Source organism: Ornithorhynchus anatinus, chromosome 2 (genome assembly GCF_004115215.2).
Source record: "Ornithorhynchus anatinus isolate Pmale09 chromosome 2, mOrnAna1.pri.v4, whole genome shotgun sequence".
Lineage (NCBI taxonomy): Eukaryota > Metazoa > Chordata > Mammalia > Monotremata > Ornithorhynchidae > Ornithorhynchus > Ornithorhynchus anatinus.
The window spans coordinates 67,872,014-67,898,349 of record NC_041729.1 but is presented as its reverse complement, the minus strand read 5'-3'; the positions used below and the strand labels follow the sequence as shown (position 1 = coordinate 67,898,349).

The 26,336-nt window shown below is 42.8% G+C and overlaps 1 protein-coding gene and 1 long non-coding RNA gene across 2 annotated transcripts in view; one reads left to right on the top strand and one right to left on the bottom strand.

The window, feature by feature from the left end:
* Positions 1-26,336, bottom strand: part of PRKN (parkin RBR E3 ubiquitin protein ligase) — a 1,416,888-nt gene that overhangs the window by 334,676 nt on the left and 1,055,876 nt on the right. The gene's annotated exons all lie outside the window — the stretch shown is intronic.
* On the top strand, positions 12,388-16,579 carry LOC114809163. Its single transcript, XR_003756924.1, has 3 exons — positions 12,388-12,515; positions 13,824-14,211; positions 16,496-16,579. It is a non-coding gene; the product is annotated as an uncharacterized LOC114809163 (long non-coding RNA).

The following is a 26,336-nucleotide window of genomic DNA, read 5'->3' as shown; positions in this document are numbered from 1 at the left end:
GACTGTTACATGCAAACATACAAGCTTCTAACAATTGCTTCAGTGCATGCAATGCTCCCATTGGTATCACTGACTGCTTAAGACATCTGTTTAAAGTCAGGTGCGGAGGGTAATCCAGTTGGGAGCCAGTTAAATTTATCATACAAATTAGCATTATTGACTTAACAGATATTGTAAAGGGTTCCTGAGGACATTTCACAACTTATAGAAATAGCCAGAAAATGATGATCAGGGTGCAGGACAACTCACAGATACCACAGTGAAAAGGCATTACAGATACAGCTGCAGGGATTGCAGAAGGAAGGAAAGCACCCTTTAGTAATATCAACTTTATCTTCACTCCCCCTGCCCTCCTCCTCCCTGCAAAGAAAAAGTGCCTGATTAAAATGTTTTCAACACAACATTGATTTTTGGAAACCCAAGGATGAATTCACAATGCTCAATTTTGAGATCTATAAGAGCGAGCACTTACAAATGAATCTTTTCAAGGATACAGTTATCAGGCAACTGGGGCCAACACCAATATTGGGTCAGATCAATAATAGCCCATCCAGGTCAGTATTCTGCCTACCCAGGACACATTCCTCTCTATGTTTCAGTTTTCCTCTAGGAGTCGCTAGAGCCAACTGCAGGGATAATAACTAATTAATTAATTTCTTCTTTCTTTCAATCATGCTTACTCTGTGCAGAGCACTGTACTTAGCACTTGGAAAGTACAGTTCAGCAATAGAGACAATCCCTGTCCACACTGGGTTTACAGTCTTACAGAAGGGGAGAGACAGACATCAAAACAACAAAGAGGCATCAATATAAATAGAATTATAGATATGCACATATACACACAAGGGCTGTGGGTGGAGGGGTAGAGGAACGGGAGCCAGTCGGGGTGACAGGGAGGGAAGAGTTAGCTGAAGAAAAGGCAGGCTTAATCTGGGAAGGTCTCTTGGAGGAGGTGAGCCCTAAGTAGGGCTTTGAAAGGTGGAAGTGTGGTTGTCAGGCAGATTTGAGGACAGAGAGCATTCCAGGCCAGAGGTAGGACATGGGCCAAGGGTTAGCAGTGAGACAGGCAACATCGTGGCACAATGATATGGTTAACACCAGAGGAGCAGAGTGTGCAGTCTGGGATGTAAAAGGAGATAAGGGAGGTGAGGTTGGATGGGGAAAGGTGAATGACTGATTTGAAGCTAATAATGAGGAGTTTTTCCTTGATATGGAGGTAGATAGGCAACCACTGGAGATTTTTGAGGAGCGGGGACATGCTAAGAATGTTTCTATAGAAAGATAATATGGGCAGCAGAGTAGAGTATGGACTGAAGTGGGGAGAGACAAGAGGTTGGGAGGTCAGAAAGGAGGCTGATCCATTCATTCATTCAATCATATCTATTGAGCACTTACTGAGTGTAGAGCACTGTACTAAGCACTTGGAAAGTACAATTCAGCAATAAATGCAATAATCCACTCAGATAGGATGAGGGATTGTACTAATGTGGTTGTGGTTTGGATGGGGAGGAATGGGCAGATCGTGGCAATATGGTGAAGGTGAGACCGGCAGGTGCTGGTGACAGATTGGATATGTGGGACGAATGAGAGAGCAGACTCAACGATGACACCAAGGTTGCAGGCTTGTGAGATGGGAAGGATGGTTAAAAATAACTGTGGCATTTGTTACACACTTATTATGTTTCAAGCACTGTACTTTTATTCAATTGTACTTCAGTCGCATTTATTGACCACTTACTGTGTGGCAAAGCTCTGTACTACTTGTGGAGAGGCAGCAGCAGAAACAGGCAATGCACTGGCAAGAGCCTAAAATTGTGCACTGTGGGGTTTATAACACAATGCTGAAGTTCCAGAAAACTCCAGCCAACTCTGTGTCCTGAGAGAATCTCCTCAGACTTACAGTGTGGATTTCAGTTTGGGTGAACTCTGATTTAAGAGACTGGTGAGGGTGAAAATCCCCTCTCAGGGTCGCACCTGGAGAGTTTCCATTACTCTACCAGTCTCGGCTATGGGAGGGACAGTCAAGCAGAGGCCTACCCATTCCATTCCTAGTTTGGCAAGCAAGTGGCAGGCAATCTGCTACAAGTCAAAACTCACCAGTGCTGGGCAGCAGCCGCATGGGAGAGAATCAAGGATGAAGACTAGAGTTCACTGCGCTCATGGTGGCAATGGTAATCCAATTCCTTATTTTTACCAAGAAAACTCTATGGATGCACTACCACAACGATTGCCGATGGAGAGTGGGGCATTCTGGGAGAGATGTGTTTGAGGTGTCACTAAGGGACAGAAATGACTGGACAGCATAAGACAGGACAAGAGGGTGAAAATACCCTGCAGGGGTAACTCTGAGTACCTATTACTGCCTCTCCTTTCCCCTCTCTTCTCTCCCTTCCTTTCCTTCCTCTAGACTATAAGCTCCTCGTGGGAAGAGAACAGGTCTACCAATTCTGTTATAGTACATGTTCCCAAGCACTTAGTACAGTGTTCTGCACACAGTAAGCACTCCATAAATACAACTGATTGATTCTTATACACCCTCTTTCATCATCCATGGTACTTGAGCTCTTATTGTGTGCAGAATACTATATTAAGCCCTTGGGAGACTACAAGAGAGTTGGTAAACACATTCCCTGCACAAAATGAGCTTACAGTCTAGAGGGGCAACAGATTATTAATGCTACCACCTGCACAACTTCTGATACTGAATTCCAATATCTATACCACCTGTTGGGTGAAGTGTTTGCTTCTATTTGCTTTACACCACCCACCTTCAAACCTATTACGAGAGGTTTGTACCATCTGCACTTCAGTTATGTTGCTTCTCAGCCAGTGACTTTTCAGAGAGAAGAGCCCCAGTAATGGTACTTGTTAAGTGCTCACCATATGCCAAACACTGTACTAAGCACTGGAATGGATACAAGAAAGTCAGATCAGACATGGTCTACAGGCTAAGGCTGAAAAAGTCTATCTCCATTCCCCAAATCCTCTTTATTGTACCTCCCTGTATTCATTCCATCTTATTTTTCGAGTGCCTTCTGTGTCTACAGCACTGTACTAAGATCTTGGGAGAGTACAATATAACAATAAACAGACACATTACCAGCTCACAGTGAGCTTGCAGTCTAGATGGGGAGATAGACATTAATATAAATACATAAATGGCCGATATGTACATAAATGCTGTGGGGCTGGGACAGGGAATGAATAAAGACAGCAAGTCAGGGTGACACAGCAGGGAGTGGGAGAAGAGGAAAGAAGGGCTTAGTCAGGGAAGTCCTCTTGGAGGAGATGTGCCTTCAATGAGGCTTTGAAGATGGGGAGAGTAATTTTCGGACATTAGGCGGGAGGCGTTCCAGGCCAGAGGCAAGACATGGGTGAGAGTTTGGCAGCGAGAGGGACGAGATCGAGGTAGAGTGAAAAGTTAAGCATTGAGGGAGCAAACTTAATTCTCCATTGAGTTTTGGAACTCTGCTCATAGATGTAGACAAACTCTGCAAACATTTACCTAATTTGCATGATACTATAATGTCCAATTTGGCCTCTTTTGGTGCCATGAGTGCACAAATGACTGGTGGATAAAATGCCCGTAGGTGAATTATATACACCAAGAGATATATTTTAATGTAAAGAACAACAAAATTGGAAATATGCCCTTTAGTTTCTAAATGGATGTTTATTTGAAGATGAGGTTGTGCTGAGAATCAGCATGCTTTACCCAGAATCCTTTGCCATCTCCCTTAAGTGCCTCATCTGAAATAATCAGCAACTGCAGCAGCAGGAAATCGCCCTTAAGGGCTAATACCTCCTGCTCAACCAAAGGATTTGAAATGAAATTTAAGGCTATAGGCTCACTTAGGGGAGTTAAGGATGACTTTTCAAACCACTAAATCACACTGAAATTTGAGGTGTGTCAGGCGGGTTGATCATTTCCCCTTCTTCCAGATTTACACATTTCCAGGTACAACGAAAGCTCCCAGTTCTCCCCAAGATTATTCCACACTTCCACCACTCACATTTTCGTGATGTAAATGTAGACGGGAACAGTACCTCCATGAGATCCAGGTGGTTACATAATTCAAATCAATTTCATTATCATAAATAAATGTCAAATGGCTGAAATACATTTTCTCTGATTAAACTGTCAAGGACAAGAACATGTAAGAACAAAGATTTTCTTTTTTTTCCCCTCTCCACCTGATCCTTTTGAGAGATAGGAAGAAAAGAAAAACTAATATAAAATATCCCCAAGGCCCAACTTGACCATTGCAACCCAAATAATGTGGTGAGATCATTAGAGAACTTGAATTCGGTATGGATGCAGGGGATGCCTCTATTTCTGTACCTGAGCTCTCACACACTGCCACCTTTCTAGTCGAACTGCCAATCAATAAGATGCTCAGAGGCACCACTGCTTAGAGAAATCTGAATGAGGCTCCTTGCTCTGCTTTGGTCTTTCCGGACATGAATCCTGCAGTTTTCTCCTCATTTCTATGACTGATACTGAGAACACTTCCTCCTTAGAAAAACGGATTTTTAAAACCACCCTCCCCACAAGGCTCTACCCTTCTCTTTCCACTGCTCTGTTCCTAACACTAAACAGAGGAGAAGCCTGAACATTTAAGCCCATTAAAAACTGGATCATGTGAAACAAGTACCTGGAAACCCTGAGAAATCTCATTTTCATTTTCAAGAGGAAATCGCGATAGGAAGGGAGGACTCCAGCCAGGCTGGAGCAGCCAAGATTGATCAAAGAAGCATCTCTTTCCTCTGATATCCTCGGCACAGTAAACTCACTATGGGCAGGGAAGGTGCCTGCTGATTCTCTTGTATTGTACTCTCCCGAGTGCTTACTACAGTGCTCTGACCATAGTAGGCACTCTGTAAATACCACTTAGTGACTGATAACTTAATAATAATAATAATGTTGGTGTTTGTTAAGCGCTTACTATGTGCAGAGCACTGTTCTAAGCGCTGGGGTAGACACAAGGGAATCAGGTTGTCCCACGTGGGGCTCACAGTTTTCATCCCCATTTTACAGATGAGGTAACTGAGGCACAGAGAAGTGAAGTGACTTGCCCACAGTCACACAGTTGACCAGTGGCGGAGCCGGGATTCGAATCCATGACCTCGGACTCCAAAGCCCGGGCTCTTTCCACTGAGCCACGCCGCTTTTTGTAACCTGTTCCTGAAGATTACAGGGATAGGAAAAGCCCTCCATTTGTGAACCTCAGAACTTGAAGTTAAGAAAGCAGACTAACTTCAGACTTCATTCCCAAATATCTGGCCCTATGGACAGCCAAATGCTGGTGCTCTTGGTAAATGAACTTAGGGACAATCAAATCAATCAGTTAATCAATAGTATTTATTGAGCACTTACTGTGTGCAGAGCACTGCATTAAGGGCTTGGGAGAGGAAAATTTAACAGAGCTGGTAGATTCGTTCCCTGCTGACAATGTAATCACTATCTGCAGAAACAGCAATATGGTGCTGCATGAAGTGCTTCAAAGACTACAACAGTTATAGGGATCACCATCTCTGCCCACAAGGAGCTTTCCTTTGCTACACAGGAGGACATGGTATAGTTTGGCTCAGAGTCCCTTGCCTTGTTACATTTAGCTTTCAGAACGGGCCAACACTCAGAGAAGGGCTTGAAAGTCAGGGGTGATTAGCTGTGTCTATGAGTGGCTTAACTTTTACTATACTTAAACACAGAATAAATGCTCAATACATGATGATGGTGGTTTTGATGACAATGAGTAAGAACTAAGTAAAGGCCATCGTGGATGGATATGACTCTACTTGCATATTATAAACCTTTCACTGATCTTCACTACAAACCTTTAGACACTTACAAAAAGAAACAGGAGGTCCCAGGGGCCAAAATATCACCCCACCAAATTAATCATATTTATTGATTGCTTACTGTGTGCAGAGCACTCTACTAGGCACTTGGGAGAGTACAATATCATGGAGTTGTGATAAATGTGTTCCCTGCTCCCAAAGAAGTTACAGTCTAGAGGTGAAAAATATGAAATGGTTCACTAATTCTACCCCATCAGGCTTTAAATGGCCAGCAGGCCTGGGAGGATTTGAGTGAGCAAATCTATACTGTAAACCCATTGTGGGCAGAGATTGTCTCTCTTCATTGCTGAAGTGTATTTTCCATGAATTACTGAATGGATCAATCAATTAAATTATTGAGTGGTTACTATGTGCAGAGCACTGTACTTGGAACTTGGAAAGGTACAATAAACAGAGTTGGCAAACACATCCCCTGCTCACAAGGAATTTACAATCTGGTGGAAGACAGACTTCAATATGAATAAAATACAGATATGAAAAGTGTTTTGTGGCTGAAGTGTTGTAGACTGAGTGACCATTAGTATTTAAATTAGCTAATTTTCCAATCTACCACATCAGACTGTTAGTTGAAATATCAATAAAATACAGATATGTAAATGAGTGTTTTGTGGCTGAAGTAAGTGCTGTAGACTGACTATTAGTATTTAAATCAGCCAATTTTCCAATCTACCACACCAGACTGTTCCTTGACAATAAGAAACTGGGCAGATAGTGGATTTAAGCGGGAAAAGAAAACCCAAAACAGTTCTAAGAGAGGATGACGATGGTGATGATCTTAATGGTATTCATTAAATGCTTACTATGTGTCAAGCAGTGGGGGAAATACAAGCTAATCAGGTTGCTCACAGTCTAAATCCCTATTTTACAGATGACATAACTGTACATTGGCAAGTCCACTTTAGACCTTGTACTTATTTTTTATTTTATGTTGTTTGTTAAGCAATTACTACTATGTGCCAAGCAATGTACTAGGGGCTAAGGTAGATACAAGCTAGTCAGGCTGGACTCAGTCCATGTCCCACTGGGGGCTCAGAACCTTAATCTCTCTTTTTCACATGACTTAACTGAGGCACAGAGAAGTGAGGTGACAAACCCAAGGTCCCCCAGCAGACAAGTGGCAGAGCCAGTATTAGAACTCAAGTCTTTTTGCCACCCAGGCCCCCATTCTATGCAATGGACCATGCTGCTTCTCTATTCATTGAGCTCTTCCTCTGTGCAGAGCCTTAGGCTAAGTGCTTGAGAGAATATAGTACAACAGAGTTGGTAGACATGATCCCTACCCACTACAAGTTTACAGTCTAGAGAGATGCTTCAATTAGAGAATGAACCCAGATATTCCCCACCCTCACTATAAACAGTGGGCAGAGAGGGAAGAGAGTCATTTAGTGGAAGAAGTCATTGAGCTTTATAACAACTTGCTTTCAGTAGCTTCCAAAACACACACAAAACTAAGGAAAGCCTAAAAGCTTTATGAAGCATTTTAATTTCCCACTGCCAAAGGCATGGCCTGCAGTGGCCTTGGAGACATATTCAGTCAGCGGAGCATTTATTTTATGTCTATTGTCCATGTACAAACAGCTGTGATTATTAGTGCCAATTAGATGAATAGTCACAGAGAAGGGGGGGGGGAGAAAATGAAGGGAGAGAGTTAGAGAGAGAGAAAATAGCTAGATTATCTTCCACTACAATCTTTGAACACATAGCTTCAATTTCATAAGAGTCAGAATGGGATTTAAATGCTTACTATGTGCTGAGCACTACACTAAATACAAAGTTCAGATATGATAAACAGTCTATCTTCCCCCCAGAAATTTGTCAAAATCAGAATGGAATATAGTTGAAAATGGCTCAAACGTATCTTTTGTTTGCATTTCCTCATTTGCGTATGCATCCACTATCACAATGACCAATTTACAGGATCAGCAAAGCACGATGTTTCGACCATCAGTCTGTAGACTGAGGTTAGAACCATCCTTCAGCTGGCAAGCTGTACATCAAATCAGAAAGTGCTCAATAAATATGATCAAATGAATGAATATCATGCTTGGCACATAGTAAACATTAAATACCACAGTTAGCATCTGTGATGCAGTTAAATGTTGCCACTGCATTCCATTCTTTCAGTGTTTACTGATGAAAAGTGATCATGAGGCAGAAAAGCAAAATGGGTGCCTGGACATGTCAGTGACTGGATGTAGTGCCCATAAGGAAAAGTAATTCAATAAATACAACTAAATGAATGAAAAAGGTTCAGTTAGAAGTGAAGGGCAAACATAGAATTCAACCATCTTTATGACTGAGAGATTTGGACCTTCCACAGATTATCTCCTTTCCTCCCTCCCGCTGCCCCACCAACACACACACACACACACACACACACACACACACAGAGTAAATGCATTTTATTGAGCATGTATGATGTGCAGACCACTATACTAAGTGCTGTGATTGGTTTCTAGGGCAGTTACATCAATGTCTCCTCCTTGCATTTGCACTCTCAATGCCTAACATCAAGTGACAAGGAAGAACTCCATAAAATGAGGACCTCTCCTAGTCAGATCAGAAGCGACAAACAGTCCTTGTCACATCCTACCATCACTTGGTGGGGCATGTGAAGACAATCCATGACAGTTTGATCAATTGGTCCTATTTACTGAGCTCTTACTTTGTACAGAGCACACTACTAAGCATTTGGGAGAGTAAAATATAAGAGAGTTAGAAGACATGTTCCCTGCCCACTGCAAGCTTATGGTCTAAGAGTGGGGAGACCATCATTAATACCAATAAATAATTTATGGGTGCTATCCTGCTCTATGGTGAGAGAAGTGGGGAAGTAATAGGAGAGGTAGACAAAAGAAATGTCATAAAGACACGAGCTGAAGTGAAACCTCAAAAGATATGGCATAACCATGGGCAGTCTGACAGTCAATCGTATTTATTGAGCACTTAATGTGTGCAGAGCTCTGTACTAAGTGTTTGGGGGAGTACAATACAAAAATAATCAGATGAATTGGAAGCCAGCCCTATATGTAGCAATAGGAAAGTGGGAGGTTGTCCTGGAGCAGAGGCTTCAGGAATATCATGACACCAAAAGGAAGAAAATACAATAGGGTCTGGAACTCTGGGTAGCTAATGTAACTAGGCAGAGAGGGACAATCTTTCCATGGATACATGAAGAACTGGAATGCTTGTGGGTCTTTATAGTCATATGCACTGATAAAGTCTCATTGTCAGTAGAGTTAGCTTTGAATTAGAAAAATCTTTACATATATGTACACATATATATATACACACACAGGTACACAGGTATGTATTTGTGTGTGTGTGTACACATACAAACATAGAGTATAGATTTAAATCAAGGTAATTATCTTAGAGCAAGGGCTAAGGGAGGAGGATACGCAGTTTTAATTTTTGCCACGGTAGTAAATGTTCATTTTCTCTACTCTTAGAGTTATCCTATTTTGAGTAGAGACCATGTCCTTAAATATTCCAGAATTTTGGAAGCATCAGTTTCTTGAGAGCCCAGCTCAGATAAAAGTTATTGCCATTCCATTACAATTTAATTTGACTTCCTCTGGCTAAGCCATTTGGCTCTAGACTCATCTTGTTGTATTCTATCTACCAGATAAGGGATTAGTTTTGCTTAGAATTGTAATCAATGGGGAATATTAAGTTACCAAATTTGACAAAAATAAACAATTTACAGTTGTCATGATGAGAGCCACTTTAAACTTGACATTATACAAATGTAAATGGAAGAGAGATACTTAAATATAATGTTTATTACATCTATTGTGATAGTGGCAGAAAAACTGGCTCTTGGCAAAGTCCAGCCCAACACAAACTTTCTCATTTCTGTTTGTCTTGAATTCCTAAGTAAGCCTGTGGAATATACTTCAGCAACTTTACTGTCTGAATATCAAGGAAAAAAATCCATAATGATAATAATAATAATAAAAAATCAGTCTATAGCAGATGCTTAGCATTTATTTTTATTTTCAAAGCTAGCCATGCCAGTGGTGCGACCCTAGACAAAGGGGTGGAGATGACAAGATTAGTGCTAACCAATCCTCCAATACAAATCATATGCTAGTATTGCAGTTCCTTGATAGTGATAATAACAATAATAATAATAATAGAAGTATTTGTTAATTGCTTACTGTGTGCCAAGCACTGAACTAAGTTCTGGGGTGGATACAGCATATGCAGATTGTCCCACTGGAAGTTCAACATCTATGTCGGAGGGAGTTGGTATTGAATCCCCATTTTTACAAAAGAGGAAATTGAAGCCCAAAGAAGAAAAGTAAGTAGCAACGACAAAGAAGAAAAGTAAGTAGCAACGAATTAGCATCCAGGATTAGAACCCAAGTGCTCTGACTACAAGATCAGTGATTTTTCCTGGGAAAGGAGGAGTCATCTTCCTCCTCGGTCCCTAGAGAAGGTTTTGCACCATTTCACCTCCCCAATCCCTCTCCTTCTGTTCCTTTGAAGGCAACCAGTGGAGGTTTTTGAGAAGTGGGGAAACATGGCTTGAACGTTTTACAAGATAATTACATTGGATACAGTCCATGTCCCCCATGAGGAAATGGTGGGGGAAAAAACTTACATATTTTCGGTCATAGAAGCAGCCTGGTCTAGTGGAAAGAACATAGGTCTGGAAGTCTGGCGGCCTGGATCCTAATTCTGGCCCTGCCACTTTCCTGCTACATGACCTTGGGCTAGTCGCTTAACTTTGCTATACCTTAATTTCCTCAGTTGTAAAGAGTGATTAAATAGCAGTTCTCCTTTCCTCTTGGACTGATTTCCATGCGAGACAAAGCAGTATGGGACTTGATTTCTTCTATTTATGCCAGTGCTTAATACAGTGCTTGGCAAAGTAAGAGTTTTAAAATTTCAACCATTGGAGTAGGTTACTTCCAAATTCATTTAGGAGAAGCCACAGCCATAAACAATAGGTTTAACTACAGACCTTTTAAAAGGTCAGGACACAAAACTTGGATAATCTCTCCAAAATTTACCAGCAACATCTTAGTAAAATGTCAAAAACAATACTAGTGGTTGATGCTTTACCTTAGTCTCTGTCTACTAAATGCCAGATTAATTTTGGTCTATGACTTGACTCAAGGATATATGGGAAGGATTGAATTTCAGTTCAAGTCCTTGAGTCCCCTTTAATCCTTGGGATAAACACAATGATAAACTGGATCAGTTAAATGCCTGCAGGTTCAATAGCAAATGATACTGCAAAGCCTCAATCCATTCTCTTTCCAGAAAAAAAAAAATGTCTGCAGTCAATTATGTAGTTTAAGTATCATTTCTCTATAAATTGTTACACTCCCATTCAATCCTTATGTGCTCAGTCTAGTTTCTCATCTGGGTATTAATAAGAGTGTTAAAATAATAGTATTTGTAAAGCACTTACTGGGTGCCAGGCACTGTACTAAGGGCTGCTATGAATAACAAACAAATCATGTTGGACACAGTCCCTGTCCCATGTGGAGCTCACAATCTCAATCCCCAATTTTACAGATGAGTTAACTGAGACAAAAAGGAGGGAGGAGACTTGCCCAAGGTCACACACACACACACAAGTAGCAGAGCTGGGATTAGAACCTATGACCTCCTGACTCTCAGGCCCGTGCTCTATCCACTGCGCCATGGATTTTCTTCCTCAGCACTTCGTACAGTGCTTTGTCTACATTGAGCACTTAATTTTATCTAATGTTACTATTTTGCTCTACCCCTAATCTATTTTAATGTCTCCCTCCCCATGTAATAATAATAATAATACTAATGTTGGTATTAGTTAAGAGCTTACTATATGCTGCTGAGCACTATTCTAAGCACTGGGGTAGAAACAGGGTAATTAGGTTGTCCCACGTGAAGCTCACAGTCTTCATCCCCATTTTACAGATGAGGTAACTGAGGCACTGAGAAGTTAAGTGACTTGCCCAAAGTCACACAGCTGACAGGTGGCAGAGCTGGGATTAGAACCCATGACCCATGACTCCTAAACCCATGCTCTTTCCACTAACCCTCGCTGCTTAGATTGTAAGCTCATTGTGGGCAAGGATAGTGTTAAAAACAGCATTCTGAGCATAGCAGCTCTTGATCTAAATGACTCTGTTTTTGTCTCAGGAAGTCCCCCATTTCAGGTGGGATGTATATCACATCTGCAAATTCCAAATTCCAGGGGGACAGGAGATTGCTTCTTTCCCAATACAGATAAGGCCTGCTTGGACAGGAGATTGCTTCTTACCCAAAACAGATAAGGCCTGCTTGAAGAGTCTCTTTTGTCATTGAAGAAAACACACTTGTCCGAGTTCTTTTGTGATTGGCTACTTCTCCTATACATTGCAAATAAAGGCACAGCCAAACAGGAGAGGGGGGCCGTTGGGTCACTCGTACCTCTCCGGAGGTGAACGGGCACTCGGTCACCTTCCTCCCTTTTCTGATCTATCCAACACTGTCTCTGAGTGTTACTTTCCTTGCTTGCGTCACCACCTTGAGTTCGAATCCTCACTGCCTTTGAGTTCCATTCCCTTTTCGAGTACAGTTTCTTGGCGACCACGAAGGGACCCTCGTGCCATGACCAACTTCAATGCAGAATGGATCAGAGAGGGGACGGTGAATCCACCTAGCGTGCAATCGTAAGTCTAAGGGATCCGCTTTTAGGGCCCAGATCCTCCCTCCCTCCTTTGACCTGGTTCTGCTTAATTAGGAGCGCCCGTCAGAGAGTGGGTAAGCGATGATTCTTTCCTGGAAATAGGGAAAGGGTTCTCCTCCCGGTGTAGGGTTGGAGGGTTTCTAGTGAAAGACGTTTCACTAGGGTCTGGGAGACGTCCCAGGGTAGGGTCTGGGAGGCAACCCAGGATCCTAATCATTTAGGCGGGACCGTTGATCAGTATGGGGTCAGGTCACAGTAAGCCTAATGAGTGTTTAACTAAATTGCAGAAGTTGTGGGACGAGGGTGTCCTTCCGGTACAAAAAGGAATGACGAGAAAAAAATTCTTGCAGTGTCATAAAGTATGGACCCAGTTTCAAGATCAAACCGGCCATTATATCTAGCCTGAAGGAGGTTCGTTTGATCCTCAAATTCTCAAAAGACTCTGGGAGATCCTATGCATCTCTCGTGCCGGGGATATGTGTTATTGGTATTTATGGGCTGAGGCGGGAACAAGAGAAAATCCTGGCAGTGTTCCCGAAGCACTAGCCACCCCTAAAACGTCTATTCTTGGGTGCAGTTCTCCCCGGCCACCTGGACTATATCCTCAGTTGCCCATAGCCCCCTCACTTAGCCCTTCCCCACCATCCTACCTCCCACCGGTGCATCCACCTCCCGCAGTCATGGCCCCAGTACAGGTATCTCATCAACAGATCCCTGCTGAGGGTGGACAGTTAATGGTTACTTCCCTTCGCTCCCATATCCCATTCCAGCCCCAGACACTGTTGCTGTGGCAACAGAATACTCCTCCCTTCGCTCAAAATCCTACGGAGGTCCATAGACGAGTTTTGGGCATCTATAGGACCCACTCTCCAAACTGGGCAGATGTAGAGGAGCTGTTGGAACTTTTTTTTACTAGAGATGAGAGGAAGCGCATACGTGCCCAGACCGTAAAATTAGAAAGTGAAGGCCAGCCCCATGTGGCTTGGCCAGTTGCGGATCCTAATTAGAACTTGAATGTAGAAGGAGACTGGCAGCGCCTCACACAGGCTCGTCAGACCCTATTAATCACCATTCAGGAGATAGGTAGGAAACCCTAACCTGATTGGGATTCCTTTAATGGGCTGAGGCAGAAGGACATAGAGACCTCAGATGAATTCTTTAATCGATTAAGTGAAGCGGCTGAGACTTTAGTACAGTTGAATTTGAATAATGATCGGGACGTCAGGGCTCTAGCTACTGCCTTTGTTAAACAAGGGAAATTTTCTAATTATTTTGATAAATTTATTCCCAGATGGAGTTCTAAGCCCCTTACCGAACTCAGAGGGATTGCTCGTCATGTAGAGACTATGAAACAGGACAATGCAGCTAAGGTCCTGGTAGCCCAGGCACCAAGAAACTCCCTGAGGACCACTGAACTTGGAGAATTGCCCAATTGTCTTTGGAGCACAGGACCCTCAGCAATTTAACTGAGAATCCTGGAATTTGTGCCTTAGGAGTTATTGTGCCAGGATTGTCTGTACATCAAAACCTCTCTTTTTATGGATGGCATGCCTTTGCTCTTGGTCTTTTTCCCCATTGTGGGCATGGAAAGTCTCTCCCGATCCCTTTTCAATCTCTCTGCTGAGCTCCGTCTCTTAGCCAACTACACAGGAGACTCCATCACCGCCCTTCCGTCGGAGGTGAGTTCCCTGTCCCGTGTGGCCCAACAGAACCGAATGGCCTTAGACCTACTCCTCGCCAATCAGGGAGGGGTCTGCGTGGTCTTAAACCAGTCCTGTTGTTTCTACCGAGATGAGTCGAGTCGCATAGAGACTGACGTTCAGAAAATCACAACTCAAATGGGTCGCCTGCCTTCCCAGCACGACTATGCTTCTGGGTCCTGGTGGGATTGGTTGGGACTCTCGAACATGCCTGCTTGGCTGGGAAATTTGACCAGTGGACTAATTGCCTTTATCCTCCCTACTATATGTGCCCTTTTCCTGGTTTGCTGTGTCATTCATCTTCTAAAGCTGTGTTTCCAAAAGGCAGCCCAATCGATTATGCTGTTGCGCCCGTCAGGAGCACCCCTCACATGGGAAGACCTTCTCGAGATCACCCAGCGAAGACCTACAGCTCCCCATAGGCGCCGTTTCTCACGGAAGACCTCTGTACCTCGAGGAGGGACATGTGATCTCCGCAGGGTCTGGGCCCTGCTGGGATCAAAAGGGGGAATTTTGAAAACAGCATTCTGAGCATAGCAGCTCTTGATCTAAATGACTCTGTTTTTGTCTCAGGAAGTCCCCCATTTCAGGTGGGATGTATATCACATCTGCAAATTCCAAATTCCAGGGGGACAAGAGATTGCTTCTTTCCCAAAACAGATAAGGCCTGCTTGAAGAGTCTCTTTTGTCATTGAAGAAAACACACTTGTCCGAGTTCTTTTGTGATTGGCTACTTCTCCTGTACTTCTCAAACAGGAGAGGGGGGCCGTTGGGTCACTCGTACCTCTCCGGAGGTGAACGGGCACTCGGTCACCTTCCTCCCTTTTCTGATCTATCCAACACTGTCTCTGAGTGTTACTTTCCGTGCTTGCGTCACCACCTTGAGTTCGAATCCTCACTGCCTTTGAGTTCCATTCCCTTTTCGAGTACAGAACATCTACAAACTCTGCTGTATTGTACCATCCCAAGCTTCTAGTAGAGTGCTCAGCACACAGTAAGTTCTCAAATTCCACTGATGGACTGATTGGTAAATATTACTACTGCCACACCAATCAAGTCTCTTTTTGCTAATTTCTAGTATGTGAAAACAAAAAGAGGTATTTTCTTTTAATGGTCCTCCTCAATCATTTGATAGTATTTGTATAATAACACCTATGGTTTGGGAAGCATTTTGACACTTGAAAGGGTTCAATAAAAACAAAAAACAGACCATGCCCTCAAAAAGCTAGTGAAAACACTGTGTCTCTCCTCAGTCATCTTTGAAATATCTTGTATTTACCACATTGGCAGTGGGTTAAATTGTCATTTCCCAACACCTTCAATTCACCATTTCATTCAAATGATGGGGAAGATTTAAGGTACAATTATTTAAGTATGTGATATGGAATCAGGAGTCCTGGATTCTACTCTGAAATCAGTCATTTGCCAAATGCTTTGGGGCAAATAAGTACCTAATAGTTTCAAATTTCCCCGCTGGTAAAATAGGGTTGAAATTTACTTATTTCTGGTGTGCAATCAAATTTCTAGTTTAGTCATCAACTCTAGAGTGGAGTCCCAAATCCCCTGGCTATCCCAAAGTCAAGCTAACAGAATCATTTTGATTTTTTTCTCCATTTGAAAGAATGAATGTGTCTTCTTCAATCTCCCTATAGCCTACAGCTTTTATTTGCTGCAGACAAAAAAAAGGCTTTTCTGTGCTCTAAGGACCTGACTCACTACTGAAAACATACATCAGTTAATGACAAGTAACTAATGGATGATTGTTTGCTATTTACTATTTCAAGGAAGCCTTTATCAATTAAAGCAAAGGTCTTTTATCAATCACCTGTTACGGTGGATGAAATCAATGAGTATTTAGAAACAAAGGGTGGTGGTAAAGATGACAGTAAAAACCCACATGACAATTCAGTCAATTAACTCCTCATGAAACCACAAATTGCTTCAGCTGCAAAATACCAACAGGGATGGGTCTAAGGATTGAAGATAAAGTAAGCCCCCACAGAGAAAAGAATTTTGTGATCAATATAAACAGTAAAGCTCTGTAGATCTTTGGCCTGCTAATGTAGGAGTCTTAAAAAAAAAAATAGATTTTAGGAGCAGATGTGAACCTCTGTATGAGGGACTCAGCTAATGTTTTTAATCTTTCAGCCCCAGAAAATAAATCTGCTTTATTTACTAAACTGTTAAGCACATTTATCACAGGAATGTTTCTTGCAGTTAAAAAAAAAATGATTCTGGCTTTATGTTTTCAATTTTTTTTCAGCTTTTGGCTCATTTCATTTTTAAGGAGGAAGAGATAGCATGCAAAAAGCATAATTAAACTGAGCAATAAAGGACTTCATATTTTCATGCTTCTGAGAAATTTAATATGCTATGTGATTTGCTGAAATGAAATCCATTCAATAGGCTTTTGCTTTGCTTCTGTTTACTGGGGCTTTCTTCCCCCATGTGGTGTTCATGATGGGTGAAAAATGGGCAGTTCTGAACCCTGCAGACTTTTAGTTCACTGCCAGCTAGGGCTAGTTCAAGTGGAACCACACAGAGAAATTTCGCCAGGATGCATGCGACCTATTAGAGTCACCTTGTCCAAAGCCTCATGGTCACACTTAGCCTTAGGCTTCCTTCATTTTTTCATTTAGAGAGGACAGCTCGGTGAAACTGTGTATGAATGAGTAGTCTAAGTCACATCCAGAAGGGCTTGGACACTGACATTTAAGTTGGCTCCAAAGGGCTGGTATAAAATTTCCCTCTTTCTCCAAAAGGCTCTAATTATCTAAACTTAGGAGCAGCGTTGCCTAGTGGAAAAAGCATGAGAGTGTGAGATAGAGGACCTGGGGTACAGTCTAAGTGCTTAGTACATTGCCCTGCACACAGTAAGTGCTCCATAAATACAACTGATTGATAAATTTTGGCTCTGCCTCTGATCTATTGTGTGACCTTGGGTAAGTCACTTCACCTCTCTGTGTTGCACTTTCCTCATTTGTAAAATGGAGCTTTATTATCCGTCCTCCCTCCTACTTAAATTATGAGCCTGAGGGGCAGGGACTATGTTCAACCTCATCAATTCAATCTACCTGAATGCTCAGAACAGTACCTGGCACACAAGAAGCACATAAAAATGACAGTTATTGTTATTAATACTATTAAGTGGTAAGGATGGGTGATCAAGACTTAAAGTCTTCTAGAAGAGAAGAAATGCTTGCCTTAGACTGCCAATTTAATCTGCTGTGAGAAATGTATAATTTTCATTTCAATCATTGATTCAGATGTCTATACTAAATGTGGAACGTAATTCTTCTTACTTAAACCTTCCAAGAACAGCCTGAAGTATGTTTAATAGTAGTACACATTGTCCTAGCCAACACTAAAACTATAGTGCTTTCTGAACACTCCTTGGTAAATTCCCTAAGGTGTTCAAAAACTCTTAAGTGAACTGCCTTCTAAGAATAAGGCAGTGAAGTCTGAAATTTAGGACTCCAGTTTTATGGATTATTACCTTGGCAATAACTCAAACTACAAATAGTTTGGATTCAATGTGCTTATTATCTGCTTGCAAGAAGATGAATAGTGATACTTTTAAGCCCTTCTGTCTATGTACCTCAAGCATCCTAAAAATACTTGTGATGTTTCAAAGCATCGTTGGCTAATTCAACTGCACTGATATGAAAGTGAGAGTTACTTGGGCTTAGGGGTGCAGCACTGGATTTTCCAAAATGAAAAACAAAAAGGTAATCCTTTTCCCTGCTAAAGGAAAAAGTTAAAATCATTCATCAAGTGTATGGTTTCATATTTAAAAGGCAGATTCTGGCAAAGAACCATTACACTTTTACAGGTTACACTCCAGGAGTCCTCTTTGTGGGCAGGGAATGTTTACTGTTGTACTCTCCCAAGTGCTTAGTACAGTGTTCTTCTCCAGAAAGTAAGCACTTGATAAATATGATTGAATGAATGAATGTGAAGAACCTTTGAGTAGTAATTGGTCAATAATAATGATATTTTGGTTATTTGCTTAGCACTTATTATGTGTCCAGTACACTCTTCTCAATCCTGGGATAGACACAAGGTAATCAGGTTGGACACAGTCCTTGTTCCACATGGGATTCACACTCTTAAAACAGAGGGAGGGGGATTTAACCCCCTTTTACAGATGAGGAAACTGAGGCTCAAGAAAAGTTAAGTGATTCCCCAAGGTAACACAGCAAAGTGGCAGAGTCAAAATTAGAATCCAGGTCCGCTGACTCCCAGGCCCAAGCTCTTTCTACTGGGTGATGCTGCTTCCTTAGCCATGCCAAGCCGTGACCAAATGGTCTGAAAGTATGACTATCATTTCCAACAGTGCTTGACTGATTATGAGAAAGCTGCTAGTGCAATTTTCCTTATCTTCAAAAGCCCCATGAAAATCACTTCTCCACAAAGCCTCCCCTGACTAATCAATCAATCATATTTATTGAGTGCTCACTGTGCTCTGGGCACTATACTAAGAGCTTGGAGTATCCAATATATCCCAACAATATATAACTCTACAATACTAATAATAATAATGACTGTGGTATTTGTAAAGTGATTTACTATGTGCCAGGCACTGTTCTAAGCACCGAGGTGAGTACAAGCAATTTGGGTTGGACCCAATACCTGTCCCATATGGAGCTCACAATCTTAATGCCCATTTTACAGATGAGGTAACTGAAACACAGGTAAGTTATGGGACCAGCCCAAGGTCCCACAGCAAATACATGGAGGAGTTGGGATTAGAACCCAAATCTTTCTGATTCCCAGGCCCATGCTCCACCCACTAGGCCATGCTGCCTCTCTAAAGAATAACACTATAACACTAACCATATCTCTCCACCTTAGTTTCTGCCTAAATTTCAATCCATACCCTCATGGACTTGATTACCCATCTCCATCCCAAGTGCTTACTTTTGTATCTATATGAGGTCAGTTCCCCTAATAGGAATTTATTTTAGGGCCCATCTCTGTTCCAGAGTGTAAACTCTTTGTGGGAAGGGATCATGTCTATTTAATCTATTGAACTCTTCCAAGCACTTGGTACAGTGCTCAATGCAGAGTAAACTCTCAAGACACAACATTGGTGGACTGATTGAGAGAACCTGGTTTAGTAAAGTCAGGTGAGTTTGGACTACTTTCTCTAAAGATCACATGAAGGGAAACAGCAGCCCAAGGATTTTCCCTCAGAATCATCACCAGAGCCTAGTGAGTCCCTGGCAAGCAGAACCCAAGCTTGTGTCCAAGTAATAGCCCGACCCCAGGTACGACACATCAGGTTTCACAGTAATTTCCCCTACAACAAACTGACAGGGTGGTACCTCTGTTTTGCCTATCTCACCACCAAGCTCAGGCCTGAAACACACTTTTTACTCATAGCTGTCAGACAATTACTCTACCCACCTTCCAAGCCTGATTGAAGGCATTTCTCCTCCAAGAGGTCTTCCCTGAAGAAACCCCTGTTTCCTCTTCTCTCACTCCCTTCTGTGTTGCCCTGATTTGCTCCCACTGCCCTCAGCCCCACAGCACTTTAGTACATATCCATAATCTATTTTTTTAATATTCATATCTGTGACCCCTCTAGACTATAAGCTCATAGTGGGCAGGGAAGATGTCATGATGCGCTAACAGGCACAGAGAAGTTAAGTGACTTGAATGAATTCACACAGCAAATAAGTGGCAGAGCAGGGTTTGGAACCCTTCTGACTCCAAGGCCTATCCTCTATCCACCAGGCCATGCTGCTTCTCTATATAATATACTTATTGAACTCTCCCAAGTGCTTAATACAGTGCCCTGCACACAGTACGTGCTCAATAAATACCACTGAATGACCGATCATCCTCAACACATTTGAGTTATGTTCATTCATTTGGACATTCAATTACTTTCCTGAACTATTTGTTTTATTTTTAGTTTTGCCTCACCTGTGAGAATGTAAACTCCCCATGGGCATGGCAGGTGTCACTAGAGGGTGCACGACAATCAGTGGGTGTCTCAATCAATTGTAATTATTGTGCTTACTGTGTGTAGAGCACTGTACTAAGCACTTGAGAGAGTACAATACAAAACATTTGGTAGCCAAATTCCCTGTCCACAGTGAGCATACAGTTTAGAGGGGGAGACAAACATTAATATAATTTACATAATAAAATTAATAGTTATGTAAATAAGGGCTGTGGGACTGAGTGTGGGGCAAACATTGATGACCACAAGTCACAAATCCAAATGCACAGGCGATGAAGAAGCAAGAGGGAGCCGGGGGAAAATAGAACTTAATCAGGGAAGGCCTCCTGGAGGTGGTGATCTGGGTCCCTTTCCTTTTTCTCTTTTGGGGATCTTATCCACAACCACAGTTTCACCTCTATGCGATTATCTCATCAATCCACTTTGACAGGACCTCCCTCCTCCTTTGCAATTGCATAATCTCTACTTCCAGCACCTCTCTACATGGATGTTCCACTGTGCCTCAAGCTCAATATGTGCAAAACTGATCTCATTTTATTTTACTAATCCTCCTTCCCACCTAAATTCTGCGTCAAAGAGGAAAACACCACCAGTGTTTTTCCTGCCTCTCAAATTGATAACCTTGGCATAATTTTTGGTTATTCCCTCTCAAATCCTTTATTTAATCATTCAATCAGATTTAATGAGCACCTACTGTGTTCAGAGCATTGTACTAAGTGCTTGGGAGAGTACAACAATAAATAGACATTCTCTGTCCATAACAAGCTCACAATCTAGAGGTGGGGAGATAGACATCAATCATGAGGAGCTCACAATCTAGAGGTGGGGAGATAGACATCAATACAAATAAATCAGGGCGATGTGGGCTGGGCTAAGGGACAGGGATGAGATAAGCAAGATTAAAGCCCAGTGAGAAGGTTAGCGCGAGAAGAGTGAAGTGTACAGGACCTGCCCCAGAGCATTTGTGTATATTTGTACGTATTATTCTCCTTATTTTATTAATGATGTTTATGTATCTATAATTCTATTTATCTGTTTTGATGCTACTGATGCCTGTAGACTTGTTTTGTTGTCTTTCTCCCCCTCGTAGACTGTGAGCCCATTCATTCATTCATTCAATCGTATTTATTGAGCTCTTACTACGTGCAGAGCACTGTAGAAAAATGGTATTTGTTAAGCGCTTACTATGTGCAAAGCACTGTTCTAAGCGCTGGGGGATACAAGGTGATCAGGTTGTCCCACGTGGGGCTCACAGTCAATCCCCATTTTACAGATGGCGTAACTGAGGCCTAGAGAAGTTAAGTGACTTGCCCAAAGTCACCCAGCTGACGAGTGGCTGAGCCGGGATTTGAAGCCATGACCTCTGATTCCTAAACCCGGGCTCTTTCCACTGAGCCAACCTGCTTCCCATATGCACAAATATGCACAAGTGCTGTTGGGAGGGGAAAGGGGAAGAGCAGAGGGAGGGAGTGGGGGAAATGGGGAGCTGAAGAGGAGCAGAGGGAAAGGGAGGGCTCAGTCTTGGAAGGTCTCCTGGAGGAGGTGAGCTCTCAGGAGGGCTTTGAAGAGGGGAAGAGAGTTAGTTTGGCAGATGTGAGAAGAGAGGGCATGCTAGGGCAGTGGTAGGATGTGGGCCAGGGGTCGACGGTGGGACAAGCGTGAACGGGGGACCTTGAGGAGGTGAGCGGCAGAGGAGCGGAGTGTATGGGGTGGGCAGTAGAAGGAGAGAAGAGAGGTGAGGTAGGAGGGGGCTAGACGATGGAGAGTTTTGAAGCCAAGAGTTGAGGAGGTTTTTTTTTCATGCAAAGGTTGATAGGCAACCAAGGGAGGTTTTTGAGGAGGGGAGTGACATGCCCAGAGCCTTTCCGCAGAAAGATAATCTGGGCAGCAGAATGAAGAATAGACTGGAGTGGGAGAGGCAGGAGGATGGAAGATACGAGAGGATGCTGATGCAATAATCCAGTCGGGACATTATGAGACCTTGTACCAGCATAGTAGCAGTTTGGATGGAGAGAAAAAGGAGGATCTTGGCGATTCTGTAAAGGTGAGACCAGCAGGTTTTGGTGACGGATTGGATGTGTTGGGTGAATGAGAGAGCAGAGTCAAGGATGACACTGAGGTATGGGGCTTGTGAGAGAGGAAGGATGGTAGTGCCGTCCATAGTGAGGGGAAAGTCAGGGAGAGGACAGGGTTTGGAAGGGAAGATAAGGGGCTCCGTCTTGGACATGGTGAGTTTTTGGTGGCGGGCAGACATCCAGGTGGAGATGTCCTGAAGGCAGGAGGAGATATGAGCCTGAGAGAGGGGGAGAGAACAAGCGAGGAGATGTTGATTTGAGTGTCATCTGTTTAGAGATCCTAGTTGAAGGTGTGGGAGCAATGAGTTCACCAAGGGAGTGAGTATAGATGGAAAACAGAAGGCCAAGAACTGTCCCTTGAGGAACCCCTACGGTAAGTGGATGGGAGGGGGAGGAGGAGTCCGAGAAGGAGACCGAGAATGAACGTCCAACGGCCGTTGGGTAGGGATTGTCTCTATCTGTTGCAGAACTGTACTTTCCCAGCGCTTTGTACAGTGCTCTGCACACAATAAGCACTCAATAAATGCAAGTGAATGAATGAAAGGAAGGCAGCGAGGAGGGGTAGAGTGCTTTACAGTCAATGGTGAAGAGTTTTTGTTTGAGGCGGAGGTAAGTCTGTCAATCAATCAATGGTATTTATTGAGCACTTTCTGTGCACAAAGCACTCTACTAAGCACTTGGAAGAGGATACAACTGAGTTGGTAGACATGCTCCCTGCCCACAAGGAGCTTAAAGTCTATCAAATTATAAATATATAAGTTATGGATATGTCTATAAGTGCTCTAGGGATGAGGATGGGATGAATATCAAGTGCTCAGAGAGTGCAGAGTCCAGTGCACAGGCAGCACAGCAAGGAGAGAGAATTGGGAAAAGAGGGGAAGGCCTCTCGGAGGAAATGTGACCTTAATAAGAGAAATAGCACGGCCTAGTGGATAGAGCAAGGGCCGGAGAGTCAGAAGGACCTGGGTTCTAATCCTAGATCTGCCACTTAATTTTTTAATGGTGTTTGTTAAGCACTTATGTGATTTGCCCAAGGTCACAGAGCAGACAAGTAGAGGAGTTGGGAGTAGAACCCAAGTCCTTCTGACACCCAGGCCCATGTTCTACCCATCAGGCCATGCTGTTGTGTGACCTGGGGCAAGTCACAAATTCTGTGTACCTCAGTTACCTCATCTGTAAAATGGCAATTAATACTTCGAGTCCTATGTGGAACATGGACTGTGTCCACACCGATTGTATCTACCCTGGTGCTCAGTACAGTGCCTGGCACATAGTAAGCACTTAACAAATACCATTAAAAAAATGTGAAGGTGGGGAGAGTGGTGATCTGAAGGGTTCCAGATAGAGAGTTCCAGGCCACAGTCAGCTTGGTGGCAGGACAGACAAGATCAAGAGAGAGTGAGTAGGTTGACATTAGCGGAGTGAAATATGTTGGGATGTAGTAGGAAATTAACAAATTAAGATACGAGAGGGCAAGGGAAGAAAGAAAGGGTCTACGGTTTTAAAAAGGTATGAAGGTATGGGATGAGGCATCGGTGGAGTGGGTAGACTTGGAGAGGAGGTAAGAGATCTCTTCTAGAGATACTAATGAGACTCTTGGGAGGGTAGCAAGTCATAGGAGAAGGGAGGAAATGAAGAGGAGCAGAGGGACGGATTTTAGGGAGATCATTCGTGATGGTTTCAATTTTATAACATTTCCAGAATCTCCCCCTTTCTTTCTTTTGGAATTGTCACCATGTTCATCTAGGCACTTGTCATACCTCAGCTTGATTACTCCATTAGCCTCCTTGCTGCCATCTCTGCCTCCTGTCTCTCCCCTCTTCAGTCCACACTTCACTCTGCTGCCTAGATCATTCTTCTAAAAAGTCTCTCCACTCCTCCAAAGCCTTCCAATGATTGGCCAATCCTCTCCACATCAAGCAAAAACTCCTAACCATTGGGTGTAAGATTTAAGAGCTCTCTCCCTCCTAGCTGGGCTCATCTTCCACTAGACCCCATCTTTAAGCTTCATTCTTTTCAAACTGCCGATTACTGTGCTCATCTGTCCCATAACCAACCTCTTGCTCTCATGCTTCCCTCTGTCTGGAATTCCCCATCCCACTCAACAGTTGTCAGATCACTGTTCTCCCCAATGTGGAAGCCCTTTTGTTCTGAAATCCCATCTCTTCATTTTGTCATTTACTAGTGTGGCTTAGTGGACAGAGACAGTGGACATGGGTCTGGGAGTCAGAAGGACCTTGGTTCTAATCCTGTCTCTGCCACTTGTCTGCTGTGTGACTTAACTTGTCAAGACCTCAGTTACCTCAAGTGTAAAATGGTGATTAAGAGTGCCTTGTGGGGAAGGGACTGTGTCCAAACTGATGAACTTTTATTTATCCCAGCACTTAGAATAGTTCTTAGCACTTAGTAAGCACTTAAGCAACATTACTATTATCATTTATTATTATTAGTTAATTCATCAAGATAGTAACATTTTTGAAAGAATATATGCCTGGCCAAATCACAATTGGTTGGGGGACGAGAGGGAGCCTTGTCAGATTCTTTCCCAGGCAATGATATTTATTGAGCACTTACTGTGTGCAGAACATTGTGGTAAGCAAGACCAGCAGAATAAAGTAGTTCTGATGGTCAAGTCCAGCCTCGTTCAAGTAATGCTACTTTGGCAACACATGAGGATGTAGCCAAGAATATGGATGCGGTTGAAACTCCAACTAAAGAGGGTGAAAGTACCATCCAACGCCCTCAGATCTTTCATATATGTGCTCTGGGCATACACTGGGTTCCAAAAGCACCCCACAAAATGACCCAGAGCTGATTAGGAAACCCTTGCAGAACTGGCTAAGTTCTATCTATGAGTTAACACTCGGTCTGGAGGAAACCAAGGTGATGCATCTCTAACGGATGCTGGTGCCAAATGGCACTGAATTTCAAACCAAACTGGATGTTCCTGGAGCATATGGAGATCCCGATCTTAACTGCTGTGAGAATTCAAACTACCAAAGCTTCTGCATTTGACTTCTACAGCAGCCCTCTTGACCATAAGCTCATTGAGGGCAGAGAATGCATCTACCAACTCTTTTATATTGTGCTTTCCCAAGCTCTTAGTACTGTACGCTGGACACAACAAGCACTTTCCCCCCTCCTTTTCTGTCCTTTCTAATTTAAACTCATGCCTGGGTGTGTGACCCTGATGTTTTTAAGATATATATCAAAAACCCTCAATGTCACTCATGAGTCATTGCAGGGATCTGTTAACCTTGAAAATTTATTTGGCTTTGTCTCAGTTAATTCAAAGTTGTACTTATCATCTGAGACATAATTATGAACATATCACTTGACAATGATAGCCTGTTGAGCTGGAAGTATTTCCTAGAGCATTGGCAACAAATTCTAATCGAACTTCCAGATCCCTTATTGCATCTGCTAGATGGTAAACTCCTGGAAGGTAGGGATGGTGTATATCAACTCTTCTGTACTCTCCCAAATGCTTAGTACAGTGCACTGCACATAGAAAGCTCACAATATATAAACTTTATTGTAAAGTAGTGTTTCCCAATGTAAAGAGCAGGGACCTGGAAGTCAGGGACCCTGGGTTCTAATATCAGCTCCACTACTTAACTGCTGTGTGACCTTGGGCAAGACACTTAACTTCTCATGACTCAGTTACCTAATCTGCAAAATGGGGAGTGAATACTTGTTTTTCCTCCTACTTCGACCTTGAGTCCCATGTGGGACCTGGTTAACTTACACCTACTCCAGTGCTTCATACAGTGTTTGGTATATACTAAGCACCTATCAAATACCACAATAATTATTATTAATATTACAGTTGACTCATTAATCCACTCCTTTGGAGAAGTCATTCTCTCCAATGGCTTTAACTATCATCTTTATGTGGATGATTCCCAAATCTACATTCAAGTCCTGATTTCTCTCCTGCTCTGCAGTCTTGCATATCCTCCTGCCTTCAGGATGTCTCTACTTGGATGTCCTATTGACGGCTTAAGCTTAACAGGGCCAAAACATAACTCCTCACATTCCCACCCAAACCTTGTCCT